This window comes from Fukomys damarensis, unplaced genomic scaffold (assembly GCF_012274545.1).
Source record: "Fukomys damarensis isolate Sample0158 unplaced genomic scaffold, DMR_v1.0_HiC HiC_scaffold_39, whole genome shotgun sequence".
NCBI lineage: Eukaryota > Metazoa > Chordata > Mammalia > Rodentia > Bathyergidae > Fukomys > Fukomys damarensis.
This window is the reverse complement of record NW_022900951.1, coordinates 96,969,774-96,981,601: the sequence shown is the minus strand read 5'-3', so window position 1 is coordinate 96,981,601 and position 11,828 is coordinate 96,969,774. Positions and strand designations below refer to the sequence as shown.

The 11,828-nt window shown below is 39.7% G+C and overlaps 1 pseudogene; it reads right to left on the bottom strand.

Moving 5' to 3' along the window:
* Positions 1-1,700: 1,700 nt before the first annotated feature.
* Positions 1,701-11,828, bottom strand: part of LOC109118218 — a 12,699-nt pseudogene continuing 2,571 nt past the window's right edge.

The following is an 11,828-nucleotide window of genomic DNA, read 5'->3' as shown; positions in this document are numbered from 1 at the left end:
TGTCATTTAATTGTAGGAACAGTCTGATTTTTTCTTTAATTTCCTCTGTGACCCATTGGTTATTCAGAAGTGTGTTGCTCAATTTCCATGTGTTTATGTAACTCTTGCAGTTTCTTTTGCTATTGATCTCCAGTTTCATCACACTATGGTCTGATAATATACAGGGGATAATTTCAATTCCTTTGCACTTACTTAAACATGTTCTGTGAGCAAGCAGGTGGTCTGTTTTGGAGAACGACGAATGTGCAGCTGAAAAGAATGTGCATTCTGATTTTGTGGGGTGGAACATTCTGTAAACCTCTGTTAAGTTCATTTGTTCAAGAATTTGATTGAGTTCTATTATTTCATAGTTTATTTTCTGTCTAGTTGATCTATTTGTGACAGTGGGGTATTGAAGTCCCCCACTGCTATTGTATTAGTGTTTATTTGATTTTTCATGTCCATTAGTATTTATTTTATATAGTTTGGCACAGTAGTGTTTGGTGCATATGTTTTTTTTTCAAACTAAAAAAAGGAAAAGATTGTTTTATTGTGACTTTTATGACATGGACCCCTTATTGACAGGAATGAGGGAGAGTGACTCTGGCGTATTGCACAGGCTGTGATGAAGGGTGCCACGGAAATCCTCTGGCTTTGGAAGCTGTTTCTTGGTCCTTCTGGACCCTACTGAATAAGAGGGCCAGTCATAGAAATCCCATTACCACTTGGGGTAGACAGACAACAAGACTTTGGTTTTAATAAGCACCATACAAACCCTCACATTAAGGGCATTATTATTCTAGTTTATAAATGTTTCAATGATAAAAAGTAGCAGGGCTACAGTATACACAGACTTAATTTACATGTAATGTATTATACTCATAACTGAGAGAAGCTACTGAGTTATGGTTGATTGAAGTGAATGAAGTATTTGAAGTACTTGTAATTTGGTGTCTAAGTTGTGTAAATAATACAGTGTATTTTATAAATCTAATTTGGAAATTTCCTAGCACCAAATACATATTATAAATGGCTGACCTAGTGCTTGTGTTTGGAAAAGCAAAGTTTCAAAATTTGAAAAAAACATAGAATAGTCCTTCAAATGAAAGCACATTCTAGCACATGTGCGGGCAGGAGCATGCACTCGGCCCGGACGGCAACCCCAGCACCTGGACGCATCCCAGCTTTCGAGGACCAACCCAGGTGACCCTGCAGCTTCACTACACATGAGAAGCCTGAGAGAGCAGTAGTCTGAATTGGGGTAACAGCCTGCACTTTGCTGTGGTAAGACAAGAATAGTGCTTATTTATACAAATTTACATGGTGAAAGATTATACCTATGAAGATTCTGGCTGAGGGGAAAATATGATTCTACCTATCTAGAGTTCTTTTTCTCTGAATGATTTGGTCTCTGAATGGTGAATTAATGAAGCAGGATCTGAATTTTCATCTTCAGGTTATCACCCAGTTCACCACTGAGGTCGTCTTTGTCATAATTGTCTTCTAGCTGGTTGAGTTCTTTCTTTCTATAAAGTGGAGTACTACTGATTTGTAATCAATAGGTTCCAGCCATAGGCTTCTTCTTTTTGAAGTGGAGGTAGCTGATCCTTTCCTTTTTGTTGATTTTGAAGAAGCTATCTTCATTTCCAGATTCAATCAAGTATCTGTTGTGATTCACCAGTGTCCTCAGGGCGGGGAGGAGTTCTAGGATTTGGGCCTTGTTACTGATGTGGGAAATGTTGAAAGCAAAGGTGGCTGGTTTCTCCACATCCCAACTTGCCAGACTCATTGGCTTCAGGATCCAGCCCTTCCTCGACTTCACAGGCCTCTGTTTCATTTGTGCTTCTCTGTTTCCTGCCCCACTTAGGGTAGCCGTTGATCTTGCACTGATACCAGGCTTCTGGGGACAGGAAGCTGTCATCTATTTCACTGCTGAGCAGTGGTTCTGGGCCTTTCTGGCCCCTGCCCATCCCGGAAACACGGTGCCTTTGTCCGATCCAGAAGTAGCCTGGGGGATAGCCACACAGGTAGCTGCACTTGGTGTGGGAGCAGCGATAGCTGCAGGGGTCCTGGGAGGAGCCGCACTCGCTCATGTCCTGGCAGCCGCCACTGAACTGCTCCTACTGGAAGCCTGCCAGACACATGCACGTGTAGCTTCCCAGGGTGTTGTGACAGGAAGCCCCTCCACAGATGTGCGCACTGAGACATTCATTCTCATCAACACAATGGTTCCACTGCTAGTGCTGCAGGTAGCCTGCGGGCAGCTGCACCTGTAGCCCCCGATGATATTCTGGCTGCAGTGCTGACAGCGGTGGTTGCCTTTGCACTCATCCATGTCTTCGCAGCTGGCCGCACTCTGGTCCAGGGAGAAGCCTCACTGGCATTCACAAGTGAAGCTCCCAAGTGTGTTCTGGCAAATGCCTTTGGAGCCACACAGGTTGATGTCCAAGGTGTGCTTGTTGTTTTTGATGCAAGCAGTGTGGTGCTGGGTGAATCCAGGAGGACATTTACATGTGAAGCCACCAATGGTGTTCACGCACAGGAACTGGCAGTTGTGTTGCTTGGTTGCACACTCATCCAGATCTGCAAGAAGAGGGCAATGGTGCTCCAGTCAGCCAGGAATACGGGACAGTGTTTGGATTTCTTTTTCTCTTTCTATTTTTTTGTTTTTATTTTGTTTTGTTTTGTTTTGCAGTGTTAGGGATCAAGTCCAGGGCCCCGTGCATACTAGGATTAAATTATGATTTCTAATCTGAAAAGACACTGGGAGGACAGAGCCACAGCAGATGACCAGAAGAACCCAGGGATAAGACTGACAGAGGAGTCAATTTAGAAAAAAAGTAACAAAAGAAGAAAAGAAAGGAATGAAGGAAGGAGGGAGGAAGGAAGGAAAGAAGGAAGGGAGGGGAGTGGAACAAAGGAAAGAAAGAAGAAAAATAAGGAAGGAAGGAAAAAACTGCATATGTATTTATGATTATCATCTCTTACTCTTGGATTGTTCCCCTTACAAGAATGTAGTATCCTTCTTTGTCTCTCTTAATCAGTGTTGGTTTGAAATCCACTTGATCTGCAAAGAGGATAGCTACTCCTGCTTTTTTGTGTGTGGGGGTCCTTTCTCTTATAGAAGACAGAGGAGTCAATTTAGAAAAAAAGTAACAAAAGAAGAAAAGAAAGGAATGAAGGAAGGAGGGAGGAAGGAAGGAAAGAAGGAAGGGAGGGGAGTGGAACAAAGGAAAGAAAGAAGAAAAATAAGGAAGGAAGGAAAAAACTGCATATGTATTTATGATTATCATCTCTTACTCTTGGATTGTTCCCCTTACAAGAATGTAGTATCCTTCTTTGTCTCTCTTAATCAGTGTTGGTTTGAAATCCACTTGATCTGCAAAGAGGATAGCTACTCCTGCTTTTTTGTGTGTGGGGGTCCTTTCTCATGGAGTATTGTTTTCCACCATCTAACTTTCAGTCCATGTGATTCTGTTTGAATTACTTGTTTCTTTTTCTTCTCTCACTGAGTTTATCGGTACATTTTAGGTACACAGTACATTTACATTCATCATGGGGATCTTGTACCTTTACATGACAGATCTTGGTTCTCATTTTTTCTCCATAACCCTGCCCTCCTTTCACCCTCTCCTCACCTCCCCATTTACAAATACTTTATTTTCATTTTCTCACATATTTTTCCCTTATTACCTTTCCCCTACCCTTCCTACTTTCCCTACACCTTTAGCCCTTTTCTTCCTATTTCACATTATCAATTATATCATTAGGATCTTATGTACTATTGTAGTTTTTCACACCAGAGAAACTATTTGGTATTTGCCCATGTGTGACTTATTTATTTCACTTAGGAGTATATCCTCAATATGCATCCATTTTTCTGATGAAAGGTGGTGATCCCTCCAACTTACCAACTACAGAGGTCTGATGTGACTTTATTGCAGTTGTTCACTTCCATTCTATCTTCTTGAGCTCAGTAAAATGACCTTTATGACTATCTGTGCCTCTGCAGTGTGGCTCCAGGAACTGGCACAATCAGGAGGCCTGAGAGAATGGAGTGGGTAGATATGCTGCAGAGGCTCCTGCATGGATTGCCAGTCCTCACCTGACTGCTTGATAAAGGTCGAGGTGCCGTGAGCTCCCTGTGCAGCTGCCGGTCCTCACCGGTCTGCTCAGTCTTGTCCTATTTGTTTCACTTAAAGAGTTATCACCTCAGTTTGTAGTCATTTAGCTACAAATGTCTCTATTTTCTCATTCTTTGTGGTTGAGTAGTACTCCATTTTATAGAAAAATCACATCTTCTTTATCCAGTCTCCAACTGAGAGGCAACTGGGTTCTTTCCAAGTTTTAGCTATTACAAACTTTGCTGCTGTAAACATCAGTGTGCATATATCACTGCAGTATGATTCTTTTAATTCTTTTGGAAAGATACCCACCAGAGGGATAGCTGGGTCAAAGTTCCCCTACTATTTTTAAGACATTTTTCTTTTCCTGGGCATTAATTGCAATCCTATCTTCTAAATCTGAAATTCTATCCTTGCATTGGCTCCTTCTGCTGTGTAGACTTTCAATGGAGTTTTTAAATCTCCTGGATATCTGTTTGCATCTGTTTTATGGGTTACAATTATTTCCTATGTTGGGATTCCATAATGTTCCTCAGCTTCTCTATTTTTTATTTGTGTCTGCTCTAGATTTGTTAATCATGCCTTGCACTATGGGCACAATCTCTGCTGTTATCTGAGAAATTATTTTTTATTTAATTTTTTTCCAGGTCCTCTTTTGTTGCCAATTCAGTGAGTCCAGGTGGTTATCAGATTGTTCCATCTTGTTACCTTTTGAGGTTGCCTTAGGTGATCTGGAAGTCTGGTTTTGGGACTTGTTTATGTTTCTTCTCATTTCAACAGATGCAGCTTGCTGTGCCTTTGTTGAGGCAACTTTTTGCTCATCCAGTGGTCTTCAATTCTCAGCAAAGTACCAAGAGGTGTTTTCCTTGCTGCTCACCTGTACACCAATTCCTGGATTCAGAATGGTGGCCTTTTGGACTCCTGAGCTCACCTGCTGTCTGGGCAGGCTTCTGGCTGGGGCCTGTGCACACTTGGGATGGTACCTAGGTTTGCCTCTTTCTGGGTCCTCTATGTACCTGGTGTCTGGGAGGGCTTTTGGCTGGGGGCTGTGCTCTCCAGTTCCTGTTGTCTGAGCAGGCTTCCATCTAGCATTTATCAGTGGTATCAGGGTGAGCCTCTGGCTGTAGCTTGTGCGCCTGTGTAGCTCTTTTGCAGGTGGGTCCTTGGATGTAGCCAATGCTATGGGGCAGTTCTCTGGCTGAAGCTTATGTTCCTGTGCAGCTCTTTTCTGGGTGTGTCTTTGGCTGGGCAGGTGTGCCCAATCTTCTGGGGTAGAAGCAGAACACTGGCTAGGATCTGCCTCCAGCCACGCCGCTCTAGACTTAGATGTTTTTTGAGACAGGGTCTACCTATGTAGTCCTGGCCTTGAACTCACTGCGTAGTTTAGGCTAGCCTCAAACTCAGCCTCCCAAGTGCTGAGATTACATGCATGCACCACCATGCTTGGCTGGACTTAGACTTTTGAGCAATGCTGGAACTGTTGAGACTTTGGGGACTCTTAGAAATGAACTGAATGCATTTTTTATTGTAAGATAGATATGTGACTTTGGGGGCCAGGAGTGAAATGTTATGATTTGGATCTATAGTATCCCCACAAAGGCTCCAGTTTTGGAAGCTTAGTCCCCTAGTGATGTTAGAAATGCGGCTTTTGGAAGATGATCAGATCATGAGGACTATAAATTTTGCTCCACACTATGATGTTCTGCCTCATCACAGATCCAGAAACAAATGAAGCCAAGCGACCATGGACCGAAACCTGATTTGCTCAGGTGTTTTGTCGCAGTGATGGAAAGTTAACACAACTTTTTAAATATTTATCATTTCCTTATATGGCTGTCTGTACTGTATTCTGAGTAACTTCCCAACTCTATTCCAGCATTACCCTAATACCATAATCATATAAAGATGCCAGAAGGAAAACCAAAGTACAGACAAATGTTCTACAGAAAAAGTCTTCGACAAACCCATCATCCACTCCTGATAAAAGTGTTAGTGAACTAGAAGATAACTTTCTCAACTTGATGAAGGCAAATACAAAGGAGCAATAGCTAACATCACAATTACTGGTGTAGGAGCCAGCTATGGTGGCACATGCCTGTAATTCCAGCACTTGGTAGGCTGAGGCAAAAGGATCACCTTGAGTTTGAGGCCAGTCTAGACTACACGGTGAGTTCAAGATGAGCTGGAACTACACAGTAAGACCCTGTCTCAAACAAACAAACAAAAACAAACAAAAAAACAATTATTGGTGAATGAATGATATTTTCTTTCCTTAAGATCAATATTTGGTCCATTTTTGTCAATTTATTTTACTATAACAGAATACCTGAGACTGGGTAACTTATAAAGAACACATTTATTTTTCACTGTTCTGGAGTCTAGAAAGTTCAATATCAAGGCACTGGCACCTGGTTGGAGATTTCTTGATGCATCCTAACATAACATAAGGTGGAAGGATAAGAGAGGATAAATGTTGTATCCTCACATGAAATAAGAGAAGAACAAGCTAGCTGAATATTATGTGAAGCCTCTTTATAAAAAGTTTAATCCCACTAATGAGGCAGAACCTTCAAGGTTAATCACCTTGTACAGATCCCACATCTTAATCCCGTCACATCGGCAATACCTAAAATTTGGAGTGGACACATTCAAATGGCATTTTATAGGAGGAGCAAACCAAAATATAGATGTTGCTATAGACAGAAATAGATATAGATACAGATAGATTTATAGTTACAAGACAGTGGTGGAAAAACAAGAAAATATTTAGGAAGCCAATATGAAGGATACACATTGCTTCTGGTGTAACTCAATGTCAATAGGTTTCAAATAGAAGACAGAATTTGAGAAATAGTTGAAAATATTAGTGAAAATGAGAGCTGAGTAGACCTTATAAATGACCTGAAGTCTCTTTCCTGGAATGAAAAATGGCATCCTGCTGTTCCTATGCTAGGTAGACACAATGGTTATTCTATATTGACAAGAAGAAAGATGGGAACTACATGAGATTTCAAACCATGGCCACAGTGAAGGACAAATCTATTTTTGAAATCTAGTTTTATTGATTTTTCCTACATTTCTAATTATGCCTTTCTCTAAATTATCCTTAAATATTGCTATTCCTTAGAGTTCAGTCCTAAGACATCAGTTCTCCATATCTGACAAATTCTCCTTGTGTGAGCCCCTAAGGGACATGAATTTAGACTAATCAATGCTGTGGCAATAGTGACACTCAGTGAGTGTACATTTTCCACTTTGAAAATTAAGTAAGAATTCTCTGAGGAGCCCATTATGCTTTCAATTAAACCAGCTGCCTGGGGTTTATAAGGGAGGTGGAAGTTCTATTAAATACTTTCTGCTCAAGACCATCATTATTCTGAGAAGTAAAATAAGTGTCTTTTCCACTGTCAGTAATGTCTGGAACTCTTAAACGAATACAGAGTGTCTTGGTAAGGCCGCATATTGAGGCTTTAGTATATGTAGAGACATATGTGACTTTCCTTTATATTCTGAGTATCCATGAGGCAAGAGATTCCCAGGGCTCTTTATTCTAAAAGAGGCAACTTTAAGGCAATGGCCCCAAAATGTGCAGATAGACCCATTTGTTGGTCAGGATATCCCAATGTTAAGAAGATTGGCTTAGTTGGGTGCAGTGGTACATGCCTATAATGCTAATACTCTGGGAGCCAAAGGCAGTGGGATTGCAAGTTCAAGCCCAGCCTGCGCAATTTTTAGAGACCTGGTAGACCTTGTTTCAAGATTAAATAAATAAACAAATAAAAGGGCTGGGGACACAGCTCAGTGTGAAGGTCCAGGATTCAATCCCCAGGTCAGCAACACCAACATAAAAGATGACTGCTTGAAGTGTGGCCAAAGGTGCTGATTTTTGGTCCCATTATTTTAGGGATATGCTGGTTACTAAAAGCAGCAACACTTTACTGAACTCCATCACGTATTATGAATTCTCTTATTGATCACTCAGTTGCTCATAAGGGGATCCCCAGGACATCAAAGGCCTGAAATAAATCATACATCTGGTAAATGACTGAGGATGGAGGAAGCCATCTCTCCCATGGATGGGACGTATTAGAGGGTACAGGTTTGGCTTCATTCTGTAGGAAGGAGGCCTCAGGAGCTGTCCTGTGCATGTGGGTGCTGCTTCCATGACCCTTGGGATAATGGGCAGCCAGGTACAGAAAGTTAAAGGTGCAGGAACTGTGTGAACTCTGATTTCCAGGAGCAGTAAGTTAGTAGTCAACAATTACATCTCTGATAATATATGGTGCAGGGCTGAGAAGGAAGGAAACCTATGAACAAATTATGATCATTGCAGGTGGTCTAGAGACCCCAAGACACCTGAGAGGAGGTTGCTAAGACTTCAATGGCGAAGAAGTCTGTGAAGGCACTAACAGGAGTGCCTATTGATTTCAATTTGGATGTATTTGAGAGATTTTTTTTGGAGAAGGTGCCATTCAAGGTGGATGATTTGCAAGAAATAGCATCAGTGAAGTTAAGTAAAATTTATAAATAGGAATATGTTGCTTTCAGGATACAAAAAATACTAAAAACATTGGACATGTAATAAATAAACTGTAGGTGTTTCAAGGGTCAATAACTGTTTCTAGACACTGTCAGGGTGGAATGGTTTACTACTTAATTTTCAGGAATTTAAAACAGGTGGTGGGGCCTTGCACTATGTGTGAATCAATGGTTTCATACCCCTTCTGTGAACTTCTTTGTATTTGTACACTTTTCATAAATGTATCAAATGAATCTCCCTAAAGGAGGAAGTAATCAATGTAATGTCATACCTGTGTTCTTAGAGAAAGATAAATGCAGTTGGGATCTTACCTCCAAAAATAATGTTCAATGGTAAGACCTAGAAAAAGCATATTATATCTTGTAGGAGATGAAGACAAACTGCAACTAAAAAGTTGTTGAAATAGGCATTGAATAGACAATACCATACAAATATATAACAGCAAAATATTTACTACTTGCTGATTTGATGGAATTAGTAATTCCAATTATAAGGGACATTGGGTATGAGTACCTAAATGGATGAGACTGTGGCATTGAGCCTGCAGTTATCTACTGTGAAGCACTATTTTAGGTTAGAGAATAGGCCAAATTGGGAAGCTAAATGGAAAAACAGTGGAGATAATCACACTGTCACTAATTTGGCTTTCTGTAATAAATTTTAATCCTTGAAGGACTTGTTTTAAGTTACATTGGGCCACATTAACTATTTTGACTAGAGGATTCACGGTATCTCACTTAATTGAGCCAAGTTTTAAGTGCCAGATTAAATTAACTTTAATTTATTGCTTGTTGTGAAAATAGCAATGCTCGTTACAGGATATTTAATGGTAATGAGTGTATGACCAAGTAGAATTTAGGCAAAATAATAATAGTAATTCTGATAGTTAAGATAAGGCATACTTATTTGTTCTCTATTTTATAGCCAGTAATTCTCTTAAGATTTTAGAGGGTACCTTGCTTAACTTTAATGGGTCCCCAGGTATAAGTGGAATTGGAACTCCAGTATTAAGTCTATGAAGTTTTTCCAATTGGTGCATTTCAGCAAATATTGATGTTAATGAAAAATCTTTGTTGTAGAGGCAAAAAAAAAAAAATCAGTGACCTTTTATCTTTTTGCTATACAGATCATTTCAGTAAGTTTTGAATTTCCAATTGTATCACATTTCAGACTTCTGTTCAATTTAATTTCCCCCCTGCAAGCATAAATGTTGAACTTTTTGTTGTAGTGGAAGCAGAAGCAGTAATGGAGCAGTAGTGCACTGGGTCCACAATTCTGCCGTAATCCTAATCTTTTCCCAGCATGGCCTTCCTTCTTCCTCTCTTTTCTCTCTATACAAATTCTCTCATGCTAATTTATCTTTCTATTCATGTAAAGTCTCTGCTTTTGGTTTCTTGGTGATTACAGGGCAGATTCAGGGGTCTTGTGGACTGACTCAAAGATAGCTGCCTCCTTCTCTGAGGAATGCTAGTCAATCTTTTCAAGGTCAAGGTCCACATCCAGTAAGACAATTTTGTCTATAGCATTGATGATCCCTCAATACCTGTTGAGGTACAATTAGACCTCTGATGTGTTGGTAAGTATCACCACTGGGCAAATCCTATGCACATTGGAGTTATGCATTGGAAGAGCAATTGAATGCAAAATATTCCTTTTCATTTTATTTTTAAATTTTTTTCAATTTTTATTCAATTTTATTGGTACAATTTAAATATACATAATGATCACATTCATCATATGGAATTTGGAGCTGTACATGATATATCTTAATTCTTACTTTTTTTCATTCCCCTATCCTCTGTTTAACTCTTCTTCCTTTCATTATTTACAAAAGCTTTGTTTATATTTTCTTTCTTTTCTCATTTTTTCCTTTTTCCTTTTCTTTCATTTCCCCTTCTCCCTCCCTAGAGCCCCTTCCCATTTGAACTTGTTCTTCCTATTTCACATTACCTATTATACATTTTGATCTTTTTCTACACTTTCAGTTTCTCACACAAGAGAAACCATGTGATATTTACACATTTGTGTCCAATTTATTTCGCTTAAGAGTATGGTCTCAAGGTGTATCCATTTAGCTATAAATGTCTCAAGCTTATCCTTCTTTATGGAAGAATACTACTCCATTGTATATAAAAATACATCTTCTTTATCCATTCATTCATTGATGAGGATTTGGGGTGTTTCTAAGATTTAGCCATTACAAACTATGCTGCTGTGAACTTGGGTGTGCATATATCACTGCAGTATGGGATGCTTTTAATTATTTCAGGAAGATACTGAGAAGGGGGATATCTGGGTCAAATGGAACCTCTAGTTCTAGGTTTTTTTTAGGAATCTCCACACTGATTTCCTTAGTGGTTGCACCAGTTTACACTCCCAGCAGTAGAGAAGGGTTCCTTTTTCCCCACAGCCCACAAGCATTTGTTATTGGGTGATTTCTTGATAATATCCATTCCTTCTGGAGTGAGGTGAAATCTCAGCATTGTTTCCATTTTCATCTCTCAAATAACCAGCGATGTCAAACATTTTTTTCATATATTTCTTTGCTGTTTTTACTTCTTCATCTGAGAAATGTGTATTCATCTCAGGTGCCCATTTTTGGCTTGGGTCTTTAAATTTAGGGGGTTGATTTTTTCAGTTCTTTATTCTAGATATCTGTCTTTTGTCTGAGGAACAGCTAGTGAAAAATTTTCTCCACTCTGTTGGTTGTTTCTTCACTCTGTTGGTGATTTCTTTTGCTGTGAGAAAGCTCTTTAATAAGATGATATCCCAGTTGTTGATTCTTTGTGATATTTCCCATGTGATCAGAGGTTTGTTCATCAAGTTCTTGCCTATATCTATGTCATCAAGAGTTCTACCTATTCTCTCTTCCAGCACATTTAGTGTTTCTGTTTTAATATTTAGATCTTTGATCCACTTTGATTTTAGTTTAGTGTGTGGTGAGAAACATGGGTTTAGTTTTAGTCTCTGGCATGTGGAAATCTATCTTTCTTCCAGTGAAGGTGTTTGGCTCCTTTGTCAAAAATAAGGTCGCTGAGTGTGTTTGGAGTTGTATCTGCATCTTCTAATCTGTCCCATTGACCCACAGGTCTGATTTTTTTTTTTTTTTGTCAGAACCGTGCTGTTTCTCTCACAGTAGCTCTGCAGTATAATTTCAAGTCAGGGATTTTAATGCCACCTGCTTT